The sequence below is a fragment of the Callorhinus ursinus genome, unplaced genomic scaffold, assembly GCF_003265705.2.
Source record: "Callorhinus ursinus isolate GAN/ISIS: 27379988/994484 unplaced genomic scaffold, GSC_fseal_2.0 scaffold3, whole genome shotgun sequence".
Taxonomy (NCBI): Eukaryota; Metazoa; Chordata; class Mammalia; order Carnivora; family Otariidae; genus Callorhinus; species Callorhinus ursinus.
Genome location: NW_027397065.1, coordinates 76,233,877 through 76,248,285, shown reverse-complemented (window position 1 = coordinate 76,248,285; position 14,409 = coordinate 76,233,877).

Here is a 14,409-nt window from a genome sequence, read left to right as displayed (position 1 = left end):
GTTTTCTAATAGAGCAAAATTATATGAACATAAGCCAAAAAAGGTTATTTACTACTACCCATCAGCTCCCATTAATGGACAAAGTGTTTACAAATAGAAACTGTTGCGGGGAGACACTGGGGGAAACTAAGCACCCACCAGAGGCCCTGTGTTCCCAGGAAACAAATGAAACTTAGTCTTAGTTTTGTATTCACCTGATTCTACAACTGTGGGAGGCAACGTTATCCCAATAACAGCAAAGATGGAAAGAGAGAAGGGGAATGGTGTTTGTAAAGCAGTTTCTGTGAATGACAGAACAAAAACAAGCCATCTATTTCTCTTGCCTGGAAATACCTCTATTTATTAAAGAACGCTGTAAATCTAAAGAAATGAAACTTGGGGCGCCTGGGTGGCTCAGTCGTTAAGCGTCTGCCTTCGGCTCAGGTCATGATCCCAGGGTCCTGGGATCCAGCCCCGCATCTGGCTCCCTGCTCAGCAGGAAGGCTGCTTCTCCCTCTCCCACTCCCCGTTTGTGTTTCGTCTCTCGCTGTGTCTCTCTCTCAAATAAATAAAATCTTTAAAAAATAAAAAAATAAAAAGTAAAATAAAGAAATGAGACTATATATAAGTAAAAAGGCTACTATTTGAATGGGGAAAAAAAGCATGTTGTTAATTTTGTTTTTAATTCATATGGTACTTCCCTACTGCAGGATGTATTAACCCTTTAAAACACTAGGGAAGCATTAATGTACTGAGGAACTTAATTTAATAGGACCCTAAGAGCCTGATTGCAACTTACTCGTGGGAGAATCTGGCTCATTAAGTTCAGTGATGCAGCACCCAAAGGTATTGAATTTTAAATGAATTCACGAACCTAATAAATCATCCTGGTTGTCAAGTGAAGTATAATTTGTGAAAAATTTATTACCCATGATTATCATGTATTAAACATATGGTTTAAAAATCTAAGCAAATGTTATACTCCTAGTTGGATAAATACTCTAGATTGCAAGGAGTCTTTAATGCAGTTTGACATAGAGCTCGTCACGGCAGAGTTTATATTCCTAATGAACATCATCTCAGTCTTTGAGAGCTCATCTTTTTCTTGTCAGAGTACTGAACCCATCTGGAATCATGTCACATATATCCTTGTGCTTTGACTTCTAAATCCATTCATTCATCTCTTTCTGAATGCCCATTTATCTCCTGTGCTTGATCTGATGACATTTTGGAGGTGTTGACAACATAGATGGTACAGGAATAGTTTGTGGCCACAAAAAGTACCTTAAAATCTCTAAAATCAGCTGAGTGGCTTATGGCTGCCTTTCACTGCAGCAGCATAATTCCATGAAACATTCATGTTTTTGACTTCTGTCTTGACCAAGTTGGGTTGTCCCCATGTTTGAAGCAGACATTACCTATGTCTTCTTTTACTTTTATGTACGGCAATGGATGTCAAAATTTACAAGTATGTAATCTGAATTTCTTGTCCTTACTGTTAACTGAATGGCTTGATGGAGTTCATCAATCATTTTTTTCTATTGAAATTTGTATTTGATTGATACAAAAGTTGATGAGAACTTATCCTGCAGTACTCTAGAAGGCCATACTAAATATAATTCATATCTTGGCTGTAGCAAATCAGACAGCAGGGATCCATATCTAAATCTCAAACACCGGGAGGTAAAAATTCTAGGATACTTTTTATCTATCCAAGTTGTAATTTCTAACAGTCTTTATATAATTGTTTAAAACTATGTAAATGGTTCAAACATAAGTTTTTACATGATTGAAACTCTTTGTAAGATTTATCATGGGGAAATATGCTGTTGTTTGGGGAAAATATGAAACTCTTTTACATTATAAATGATAAACGATACATAAATATATAGTAGGTGTACAAATATGTGAATCATTGTATACTTTAGAAAATATACACATATAATATTTAAGGAGTTTTTTTGGTTCTATATTTTATTTGAATGCTAAATTAATATTGCATATACTCATTCGTTTACATACATATTCCTATGTAATTTCAGCTTCTGCTTTGTGTGCTACATATATAACAATGAAAAATCACAGTCTTTTTCCACAGGATCCTTACAACCCAGTTGGAGAACTATAGAGAAAAGAGGTAAATATTTACATCTAAGTTGCAACAATTTCCGTGACATAAGAAGCATGATTATGGGTTTGGAAGTGTGAAAATATGTGGAAAGAGAGCTTTTTAAACAGGGCAAAGAACGTGTGCCAAGGCCAAGAGGTGGAAACGTCCTTGGCATGTACACGAACAGCAGAAAAACCAGTATATAGAAACAAGGTGAGTGAATCGTCCAAGGAGATAAGATCCAAGTCTGGGAATGTCCTCCAAATTTGCCCAATCATGACCTCTATTAACTATTTGATATATTAATTCTAGTATAACTACTACATATGTTTAAAACTATGCTTAATATGACTTGAGATCATTATAATTGGCACTTCTCATAACATGCTTGACATTTCAAATTACTTCGAAAGTCACGCACATGAAAAGCTACTCTATAAATGTTCCCTGCTTTTTCATCGACACAGATCTTTGTAACTAACAACTCTCTATTTGCATAGATTACTATAAAACAGAACTAAAACCACTTTAAGGCTTCTGCCTAAAATAACATGTTATTATAGGACAAATTATTTATTTACTAAAATCAACATTAAAAATCATCCTTCCAATTCTTCTTATAGTAAGAAGTATTATTTATTTTGGAGTTCATAGAAGCTTTCCACAGCAAATATTATAAAGGACTTGAGTTAATATAATGTTATTTTGATATGATCATTTCATAAAATGTTAGACATGTATGGTATGCTTTATGTTAGATTTTTATAGTGCATATTTAAAACTTATATTTGCTTATTTAAGAACAATGGATTAGATGTCATCTATGACTATCTGAAAGCCAGGAAAATTTTAATAAGAAAGAACAGTTTATTTGGTAATAATAATTAATTCAGTTCATCTGTTTAGCATATAAATTAAATAATAAGGATCAAAGTGATTACTGTAAATTATTAGCTCTCTACAGAGCATAAATGCTACTTTGCTAGGCTAACATTAGCATCTACTATACAAAAATATTTCATAAAATCCATTTATTTACTTAGAATCAGTTTTAGCCAAGATCATTTGAACTACATATTCAATATATTCTTGATTTTTTCTATTAAAACTAAAAACAGAAGTAAAATGCGTTCTAAGATATTCATTGAAGGAGGTCTACTTAAAATTACATCATATAATTTAACTTAAAACATATTTAAAATGTACATTCTCAATACAGTTAACCTCAGAAATCAGGAATTAATTTAGTTAACCTCAGAAAGCAGGAATTCTGTTATTAAATACATCACTCATTTGTGATGTATTTAATTGATGTAACTATTAACCTTTTAATTTAAAAAAATTTCTGCCATAGATGTTAGGAAAAATATGTCTTACCATAAAATGCATTATAAAGTAGAACTGACTACCCATGCACCTTTCATCTAGAATTTTTATTCAAAAAACTGAAGCTAGTCATGATTTTTGTGAGTTTTAATTATTCAGAATGTGCAGTTAATTTGCAACTATATTTTTAACGTCACTAAGTTTCCAGAGTTCCTTGTCACTTTTAAATTTCCTTTTACTTTACTTAGTTCCTCTAATTTGATCCACTATTCACTTTAAGAAAAATCATCCTGGGGCCCCTGGGTGGCTCAGTTGATTAAGCCTCCGACTCTTGGTTTTGGCTCAGGTCATGATCTCAGGGTCGTGAGTTCAAGCCCTGCATCAGAATCCATGCTCAGCACAGAGTCCGCTTGAGATTCTCTCTTTTCCTCTCCCTCTGCCCCTCTCCCCGCTCCCACTCCACTCCCACTCCACTCCCACTCTCACTTTATGTCTTTCTAAAATAAATAAATAAAATCTTAAAAAGAAAGAAAATCATCCCAATTCCGCTGTTCTCCCTGCCTCAAGACATACATTAGTGAGCTATTATAAGGAAAATGTCCTACACCACCACGCACACCAATAAATTGATCTTTACCAGCCATGCCAGAAGCCCATATAAGTACCTCGACCTCATGCCAGCTCTCCTACCCTCCACAATGATCCATTTGCCTAACTTTTGTAGTAATAACTTATTTGCATTTCTTTATAGTTAGTTTCCCAAATGATCATCCCAGCGCACTTATGTTTAGTCTGGTCCATTTATTTTTTTTTTAATTTTAATTTATTTTTAAATATATTTTTAGAGTAGTTATAGGTTCATAGTATTATCAAACTCCTCCTCTACTGATACATTTGTTATATAACTCATGCACCTACACTGACACATCAGAATCACCCAAAGTCCATAGTTTACATTAGGGTTCACTCTTGGTGTTGTACAATCTATAGCTTTGGACAAATACAGGATAAGTATCCATTATCATAGTGTCATACACAGTATTTTCACTGCCCTAAAAATCCTCTGTGCTTCCCCTTTCCGTAACCTCTTCTCCCTAATTCCTGGGCAACAACTGATCTTTTTACTGTCTCCATAGTTTTGACATTTCCATAGTGTCTTATAGGTGAAATCAGGCTTCTTTCAATTCAGTAATAATATACATTTAACGTTCCTCCATGTCTTCTCATGGCTTGATAGCTCATTTCTCCTCAGTGATGAAAAATATATCACAGCTTATTTACCCGTTCACATATGCAAGGTCAACTTGGTTGCTTCCATATTCTGGCAATTATGAATAAAGTTGCTATAGACGTCTATGTGTAGATTTACTGTGGACATACAAATGATTGCTGGATCATATAATAAGAATAAAAGTATGTTTAGCTTTGTAAGAAACTGACAGACTTGCCCAAAGTATATCATCCTCATTCCCACCAGCAATGAATAATACTAAAAATGTGGGTCCTTATCAGTATTTGTTGTTGGCAGTTTTTTTTTTTTTTTTGGTTTTGGCCATTTTTAGTAAGTGTGTAGTGGTATGTCTTTGTTGCTTTAATTTGTATTTCTCTGATGACATATGACCTGGAGCATCTTTTCAGATGATTATTTATCATCTCTCTATTTTCTTTGGTGAGGTGTCAAAGTATTTGGCCTATTTTTTAATTGGGTTCTTTGTTTTATTGCTGTTGAGTTTTAAGTATATTTTGGATATATATTTTGGATAAATCTTTTACCTGATATTTCTTTTGACAATATTTTCTCCCAGGAGCACCTGGGTGGCTCAGTTGGTTGTCTGACTCTTGATTTCAGCTCAGGTCATGAACTCAGGGTCATGAGATGGAGCCCTGCATCAGGCGCCTCACTCAGTGGAGAACCTGCTTCTCTCCCTCTTCTTCTACCCCTTCCCACCCACCCCAGGCTTGCTCTCTCTCTCTCTTTCTCTCTCAAAATAAATAAATAAAATTTTAAAAAATATATTTTCTCCCAGTCCATGGTCTGTCTTCTTCTTGTCTTGACATTGTTTTTCTTTCCCAGAGCAGAGTTTTCCTTTTAATTTTAATGAAGTCCAGCTTGTCAATTATTTCTTTCATGGATCATGCTTCTGATGTTGTATCTAAAAAGTCATCGCCATACTCAAGGTCTTCTAAGTTTTTTCCTATGTTACCCACCAGGAGTTTTATGGTTTTGCATTTTACATTTAGGTGTACAATACATTTTGAATTAATTTTCGTGGAGGATTTGTGGCTAGGTTCATTTGTTTGTATGTGGATGTCTAGTTGTTCCAGCACCATTTTTTGGAGATGCTAACTTTTCTCTGCTGTATTGCCTTTGTTCCTTTGTCAAAGATCAGTTGACCATATTGATGTGGGTGTATTTCTAGGCTGTCTTCTCTGTTCCATTGAACTATTGGTCTGTTCTTTCGCCAATACTACACTGTCTTGATTACTATAGTTTTATAGTAAGCTTTGAGGTCTTGAGTAGTGTGAATTCTCACTTCGTTCTCCTTCAATATTGTATTGGCTTTTCTGCGTCATTTGCCTCTCCATACAAACTTTTCAATCAGTTATTGCAATCCACAAAATAACTTTCCAGGATGGTCAATTGTAAAAATCTATTTCAATTATAGATTTCCCCTCCATCTTTTTTCATATATATATAGGAAAAAAAGAAATATATATATATTTATATATATATGTTTCTAAATTTTTTTTTATATATATATATATATATATATATATATCTTTTTTTTTCCTGTAAAAGATCTGGGATATTTAACTTGTAGATTTTTCTGTGAGTTAGATTTTGTTGATTGCATATTAATAGTAAAATTCAATTATATTCTCTGCCCTCAATATTTCTCGGAACTTGGCAGCTGGAGCTAGAATCTTAATCAGACATATATATTTTTTTTTTTGCTAAGATTATACATAGTGTTATGTCATTTCATTAGGAAGAATATAATATCCATTCTTTCCTTCCTGCCTTTTTTTGGTATGTTTATCATTGCCTACATATTTATTGATTGAAAATTGCAAACTATTCATGTTTTAAATATCTCTTCTTTTAAATTTATTAGTTGGATTTCTTTTTCTAAAAAAACACTTCTTCTGTAATTTGGATATGCAGTGATACAGTTCATACAGGAAATTCAGAATAAATATTTATTTCCTTCACTCTCTTTTCCCAGTTATCAAGATAATGGATTGGTTCTCTATAATATTCCAAAGTTCAACCATTAAGTTTCTTTTGTATGATTTAATTATGAACTTACAGATTTACATTTCTTTAATATATTATTATTATTATATTTATAACAAAAATTGTCTCAACTTAGCCAGTGAACCAAATATTTTGGCTCAGAATTACTTTTGACATGACCTCAGCAATTTTTTTTAGTGTCTTCATTATCATTTTGATAGCAGGATATTCCAATTTTATCTTGCATTTTTGTCATATTCCAAACCCCGTTTGCTTTTTTTTTCCCCAAAAGATCTTTCTTTTATAAGAATATGGCATTTTAAACCTATAATTTAATCTCTGGGGATGCTCATTTTTATTGAATTGGTCCTGAGTTTTAGGCTTCTTTAGTGGACAGAACTATAAAAATATGTGTCTGTGTATTTCATATCTACATATAAAATTTTTAAAGTTTTTTTAGAGATAAAATTTCTCATACATTCATATTGATACTTCCAATTTAATTCAGTGCAACAAGGCTTTAGTTAGTATTATCTAGATTACATCTGTATTTCTTTTCTTCCATACTGAGATAACTGGTTTTCAAGGACACAAGAGATGACAGAAATAGAAGGCATAATAATTAATACTTTATCCATATTACACACATAATCATTTAGGAATAACATTAATAAAACCAATGCTGCTACGTGCATAGACACTGAGTAAATAATTTTAAAAATGCTTATTCTCTTCTTTCCTTATATATTTTACAATGTTATTTTATCTACACTATGTATATACCGTTGTGCTCTGTAATTTATCCCTTTTAAGTTCCATTTAATCTTAGATCTGTAAATCATTATATGTTTAAAACTTACCACCGGTATTGATGCTCATGTCTGAAGTCTACTCTTTGGATACTTCAAGAAAATTTCATTTTATAAATATTCTTAGAATTGTTTGTTGTTAATAGTTTGACTCTACATTTTTTCTTGAGTCTCAGTTTTGATGGATATGAAGTTCTTTGCTCAAATTTTCTTTTCTTGATATATTAATTGCATTATTCCATTTTATCATTTCTAAAATGCTGCTTTATAAAATCTGAGGATAATTTATTTTTCCCTTTTGATACTTTTACCTATAGATCCAGAGGCTTTTTTTTTTTTTTAAAGTGTAGTGATTTCACAGGGCACCTGCGTGCCTCAGCCAGTTAAGTGTTGGGGACTCTTGGTTTCAGCTCAGGTCATGATCTCAGGGTCCTGGGGTCAAACCCCACATCGGGCTCTGCACTCAGTGGGATGTCTGAGAATTCTCTCTCCCTCTCCTCCCATGCGTGTGCTCTTTCATTCTTGCTCTCTAAAATACTAAATAAATCTTTAAAGTTAGTAATTTCATTAGAACCTGCATCAGAATTTTTCATGTTGGTTTTGTATTCTCAGGTATATGTTACACCTTTTCAATAATTTAATCTGTGTATTAAGATTTTTAATCCTTTTTAAAAAATCAAGAATGATTTTGAGGTAGAGAATTTAGTATATATTCTGCAACCTCATATTCATTTTTTAAGGTTGTATATCAACTGTGTATTGATCTTTGCCTATTGCCAATAGCTATTATATTTCAATGTTCTTAATTTTTCTTTGGTTCTTTGGGTTTTTAAACTTTTCCTTTTTTAACCTGTTTTTGGTAAGGCACTATCTATTGCATTTATTTACTCTTGTGTTGCTTCAAGTTTAGGGTTCTTTGCTGAAATTATTATTTTCTTTTTGTATTTCTAAAACGATTTCTTGAATTTTATCTATTTATTTCAGTTTTTAAAATTCTGACATATGTTGTTATTTTGTGTTTTGTAGTATTTTATTGCCTTTCCTTGCATTGTAATAAAATGTACACTTTGTTCTGTAACATAACTATGACAAGGTTTCATTGTGTAGGCATGTTATTCAGCATGCTATTGTCTTTTTTCTTATATTTGCTATTGATCATTTTTTTAAAATTTTTATTGTTATGTTAATCACCATACATTACATCATTAGTTTTGGATGTAGTGTTCCATGATTCATTGTTTGTGCATAACACCCAGTGCTCCATGCAGAACTTGCCCTCTTTAATACCCATCACCAGGCTAACCCATCCCCTGCTCCCCTCTAGAACCCTCAGTTTGTTTTTCAGAGTGCATCATCTCTCATGGTTTGTCTCCCCCTCCAATTTTTCCCCCCTTCATTCTTCCCCTCCTGCTATATTCTTCTTTTATTTTTTCTTAACAATATTGCTTTATTTGTTTCAGAGGTACAGATCTGTGATTCAAGAGTCTTGCACAATTCACAGAACTCACCATAGCACATACCCTCTACAATGTCTATCACCCAGCCACCCCCTCCCTCCCACCTCCAGCAACCCTCAGTTTGTTTCCTGAAATTAAGAATTCCTCCTATCAGTGAGGTCATATGATACATGTCTTTCTCTGATTGACTTATTTCACTAAGCAAAACACCCTCCAGTTCCATCCACGTCGTTGAAAATGGCAAGATCTCATTCCTTTTGATGGCTGCATAATATTCCATTGTGTATATATACCAAATCTTCTTTATCCATTCATCTGTCGATGGACATCTTGGCTCTTTCCAGTTTGGCTATTGTGGACATTGCTGCTATAAACATTGGGGTGAACGTACCCCTTGGGATCCCTACATTTGTATCTTTGTGGTAAACACCCAGTAGTGCAATTGCTGGATCGTATCGTAGCTCTATTTTCAACTATTTGAGGAACCTCCATACTGTTTTCCAGAGTGGCTGCACCAGCTTGCATTCCCACGAACAGTGTAGGAGGGTTCCCCTTTCTCCGCATCCCCCCCAGCATCTGTCGTTTCCTGACTTGTTAATTTTAGCCATTGTGACTGGTGTGAGGTGGTATCTCATTGAGGTTTTGATTTGGAGTTCCCTGATGCCGAGCGATGTTGATCACTTTTTCATGTGTCTGTTGGCCATTTGGATGTCTTCTTTGGAAAAATGTCTGTTAATGTCTTCTGCCCATTTCTTGATTGGATTATTTGTTCTTTGGGTGTTGAGTTTGATAAATTCTTTATAGATTTTGGATACTAGCCCTTTATCTGATATGTCATTTGCAAATATTTTCTCCCATTCTGTCTGTTGTCTTTTGGTTTTGTGGACTGTTTCTTTTCCTGTGCAAAAGCTTTTTATCTTGATGAAATCCCAATAGTTCATTTTTGCCCTTGCTTCCCTTGCCTTTGGCGATGTTTCTAGAAAGAAGTTGCTGCAGCTGAGGTCAAAGAGGTTGCTGCCTGTGTTCTCCTTTAGGATTTTGATGGACTCCTATCTCACGTTTAGCTCTTTCAACCATTTGGAGTCTATTTTTGTGTGTGGTATAAGGAAATGGTCCAGTTTCATTCTTCTGCATGTGTCTGTCCAATTTTCCCAACACCATTTGTTGAAGAGACTTTTTTCCATTGGACATTCTTTCCTGCTTTGTCAAAGATTTGTTGACCCTAGAGGTAAGGGTCCACTTTTGGGCTCTCTTATCTGTTCCATTGATCTATGTGTCTGTTTTTGTGCCAGTACCATACTGTCTTGATGATGACAGCTTTGTAATAGAGCTGGAAGTCCGGAATTGGGATGCCACCAGCTTTGCTTTTCTTTTTCAACATTCCTCTGGCTATTCGGGGTCTGTTCAGGTTCCATACAAATTTTAGGATTATCTGTTCCATTTCTTTGAAAAAAGTGGATGGTATTTTGATGGGGATTGCATTGAATGTGTAGATTGCTCTAGGTAGCACTGACATCTTCACAATGTTTGTTCTTCCAATCCATGAGCATGGAACATCTTTCCATTTCTTTGTGTCTTCCTCCTTTCCTTTCATGAGTATTTTATAGTTTTCTGAGTACAGAAACTTTGCCTCTTTGGTTAGATTTATTCCTAGGTATCTCATGGGTTTGGGTGCAAATGTAAATGGGATCGACTCCTTAATTTGTCTCTCTTCTGTCTTGTTGTTGGTGTATACGAATGCCACGGATTTCTGTGCATTGATTTTATATCCTGCCACTTTACTGAATTCCTGTATGAGTTCTAGCAGTGTTGAGGTGGAGTCTTTTGGGTTTTCCACATCAAGTATCATATCATCTGTAAAGAGTGAGAGTTTGACTTCCTCTTTGCCGATTTGGATGCCTTTGATTTCTTTTTGTTTTCTGATTGCTGTGGCTAGGACTTCTAATACTATGTTGAATAGCAGTGGTGATAGTGGACTTCCCTGCCGCGTTCCTGACCTTAGGGGGAAAGCTCTCAACTTTTCCCCATTGAGAATATTTGCTGTAGGTTTTTCATAGATGGCTTTTATGATATTGAAGTAGGTATCCTCTATCCCTATACTCTGAAGAGTTTTGATCAAGAAAGGATGCTGTACTTTGTCAAATGCTTTTTCTGCATCTATTGAGAGGATCATATGATTCTTGTTCTTTCTTTTGTTAATATATTGTATCACCTTGATTGACTTGCAGACTTTGAACCAAACTTGCAGCCCAGGGATAAATCCCACTTGGTCATGTTGAATAATCCTTTTAATGTACTGTTGGATCCTATTGGCTAGTATTTTGGTGAGAATTATTGCATCCGTGTTCATCAAGGATATTGGTCTGTAATTCTCTTTTTTGATGGGGTCTTTGTCTTGTTTTGGGGTCAAGGTAATGGTAGCCTCATAAAATGAATTTGGAATTTTTCCTTCCATTTCTATTTTTTGGAACAGTTTCAGGAGAATAGGTATTAATTCTTCTTTAAATGTTTGGTAGAATTCCATTGGGAAGCCATCTGGCCCTGGGTGTTTGTTTGTTGGGAGATTTTTGATGACTGCTTTAATTTCCTTAGTGGTTATAGGTCTGTTTAGGTTTTGTATTTCTTCCTGGTTCAATTTTGGTAGTTGATACTTCTCTAGGAATGGATCCAATTCCTCCAGGTTATCTAATTTGCTGGCATATAGTTGCTCATAATATGTTCTTATAATTGTTTGTATGTCTTTGGTGTTGGTTGTGATCGCTCCTCTCTCATTCATGATTTTGTTGATTTGGGTCATTTCTCTTTTCTTTTTGATAAGTCTGGCCAGGGGTTTATCAACCTTGCTAATCCTTTCAAAGAACTAGCTCCTAGTTTCTTTGATCTGTTCTACTGTTTTTTTGGTTTCTAGTTCATTGATTTCTGCTCTGATCTTTATTATTTCTCTTCTCCTGCTGGGTTTAGGCTTTATTTGCTATTTTATCTCTAGCTCCTTTAGTATAGGGTTAGGTTGTGTATTTGAGACCTTTCTTGTTCCTTGAAAAAGGCTTGTATATGCTATATACTTTCCTCTCAGGACTGTCTTTGCTGTATCCCAAAGATTTTGAATAGTTGTGTTTTCATTTTCACTGTTTTCCATGATTTTTTTTAATTCTTCTTTAATTTCCTTGTTGACCCTTTCATTCTTTAGTAGGATGCTCTTTAGCCTCTATGTATTTGTGTTCTTTCCAACTTTCCTCTTGTGATTGAGTTCTAGTTTCAAAGCACAGTGGTCTGAAAATATGCAGGGAATAATCCCAATCTTTTGGTACCGGTTGTCACCTGATTTGTGACCTAGGATGTTATCTATTCTGGAGAATGTTCCATGGGTACTAGAGAAGAATGTGTATTCTGTTGCTTTGGGATGGAATGTTCTGAATATGTCTGTGAAGTCCATTTGGTCCAGTGTGTCTTTTAAAGTCTTTATTTCCTTGTTGGTCTTTGCTTAGATGATCTGTCCATTTCAGTCAGGGGTGTGTTAAAGTCCCCCACTATTATTATATTGTTTTCAATGTGTTTCTTTGCTTTTGTTATTAATTGGCTTATATAATTTGCTGCTCCCATGTTAGGGGCATAGATATTTACAATTGTTAGATCTTCTTGTTGGATAGACCCTTTAAGTAGGATATAGTGTCCTTCCTCATCTCTTATTACAGTTTTTGTTTTAAAATCTAATTTTTCTGATATAACGATTGCCACCCCAGCTTTCTTTTGGTGTCCATTAGCATGGTAAATGGTTTTCCACCCCCTTCTTTCAATCTGGGGGTGTCTTTGGGTCTAAAATGAGTCTCTTGCAGACACCATATGGATGGGTCTTGTTTTTTAATCCAATCTGATAGCCTGTGTCTTTTGATTGGGGCATTTAGCCCATTCACATTCAGGGTAACTATTGAAAGATATGAATTTAGTGCCATTGTATTGCCTGTAAGGTGACTGTTACTGTATATTGTCTGTATTCCTTTCTGGTCTATGCTCCTTTTAGGCTCTCTCTATGCTTAGAGGACCCCTTTCAATATTTCTTGTAGGGCTGGTTTCGTGTTTGCCATTTCCTTTAGTTTTTGTTTGTCCTGGAAGCTTTTTATCTCTCCTTCAATTTTCAATGAGAGCCTAGCTGGATATGGTATTCTTAGCTGCATATTTTTCTCATTCAGTGCTTTGAAGATATCATGCCAGTCCTTTCTGGCCTTCCAGGTCTCTGTGGTTAGGTCTGTTGCCAGTCTAATGTTTCTACCATTATAGGTTACATATCTCTTCTCCCAAGCTGCTTTCAAGATTTCCTCTTTGTCTCTGAGACTCGTACATTTTACTATTAGATGTCAGGGTGTTGACCTATTTTTACTGATTTTGAGAGGGGTTCTCTGTGCCTCCTGGATTTGATGGCTGTTTCCTTCCCCACAGTAGGGAAGTTCTCTACTATAATTTGCTCCAATATACCTTCTGCCCCTCTCTCTCTTTCTTCTTTTTCTGGGATCCCCAATTATTCTAATGTTGTTTTGTCTTATGATATTGCTTATCTCTCGAATTCTGCCCTCATGATCCAGTATTGTTTATCTCTTTTTCTCAGCCTCTTTATTTTCCATCATTTGGTCTTCTATATCGCTGAGTCTCTCTTCTGCCTCATTTATCCTAGCAGTTAGTGCCCCCATTTTTTATTGCGCTTCATTAATAGCCTTTTGATTTTGATATGGTTAGATTTTAGTTCTTTTATTTCTCCAGGAAGGGTGTCTCTCATAACTTCCATGCTTTTTTCAAGCCCAGCTAGTATCTTTAAAATCATGATTCTGAACTCTAGGTCCGACATCATACTAATGTCCGTATTGAGTAGGTCCTTGGCAGATGGTACTACCTCTTGTTCTTTTTGCTGAGGTGATTTTTTTCGTCTTGTCATTTGTCCAGAGGATAATAGATGAATGAAAGAACAAAATGCTACCAGGTTAACAACGTCCCCAGCAAATATACTCTAAACAAATCAGAAAAGACCTGAAACCAGGGGAAAAGAAAGGGAAAGAAAGAAAAAAGAAAGAGAAGAAAAAAAAAAGAAAAAGAAAAAGAATAAGATAAAAACAAACAAAAACAGAACAAAACAAAACAGAATATGTTCGAATAGGATCAGGCTAGTTCATAGATCAGTGCCACACCCTAGATTTTGAGAATATTTTGGTCTGTTAGAAGAAAGTGCCTCCTAAAATTTTAAAGAAATAAAGACTTATATATGTACAAAATAAGGGTTGATACAATGAAGGGATGGAAGATGATTGTAAAGATGGAAATTATAAAAGATTTTATAAAAGAAATTGATAAGAAGTTGTTTGAAAAAAGAAAGAAGATTTAAAAAGAAAGGGAGAGAATGTGATCAGGCAGGAGACCTCAACAAAGATATACACTAGTGATTTAGGGTATATTTTGATCTGTTAGAAGAAACTGTATCTCAAAATTTTAAAGAGAGAACAACTT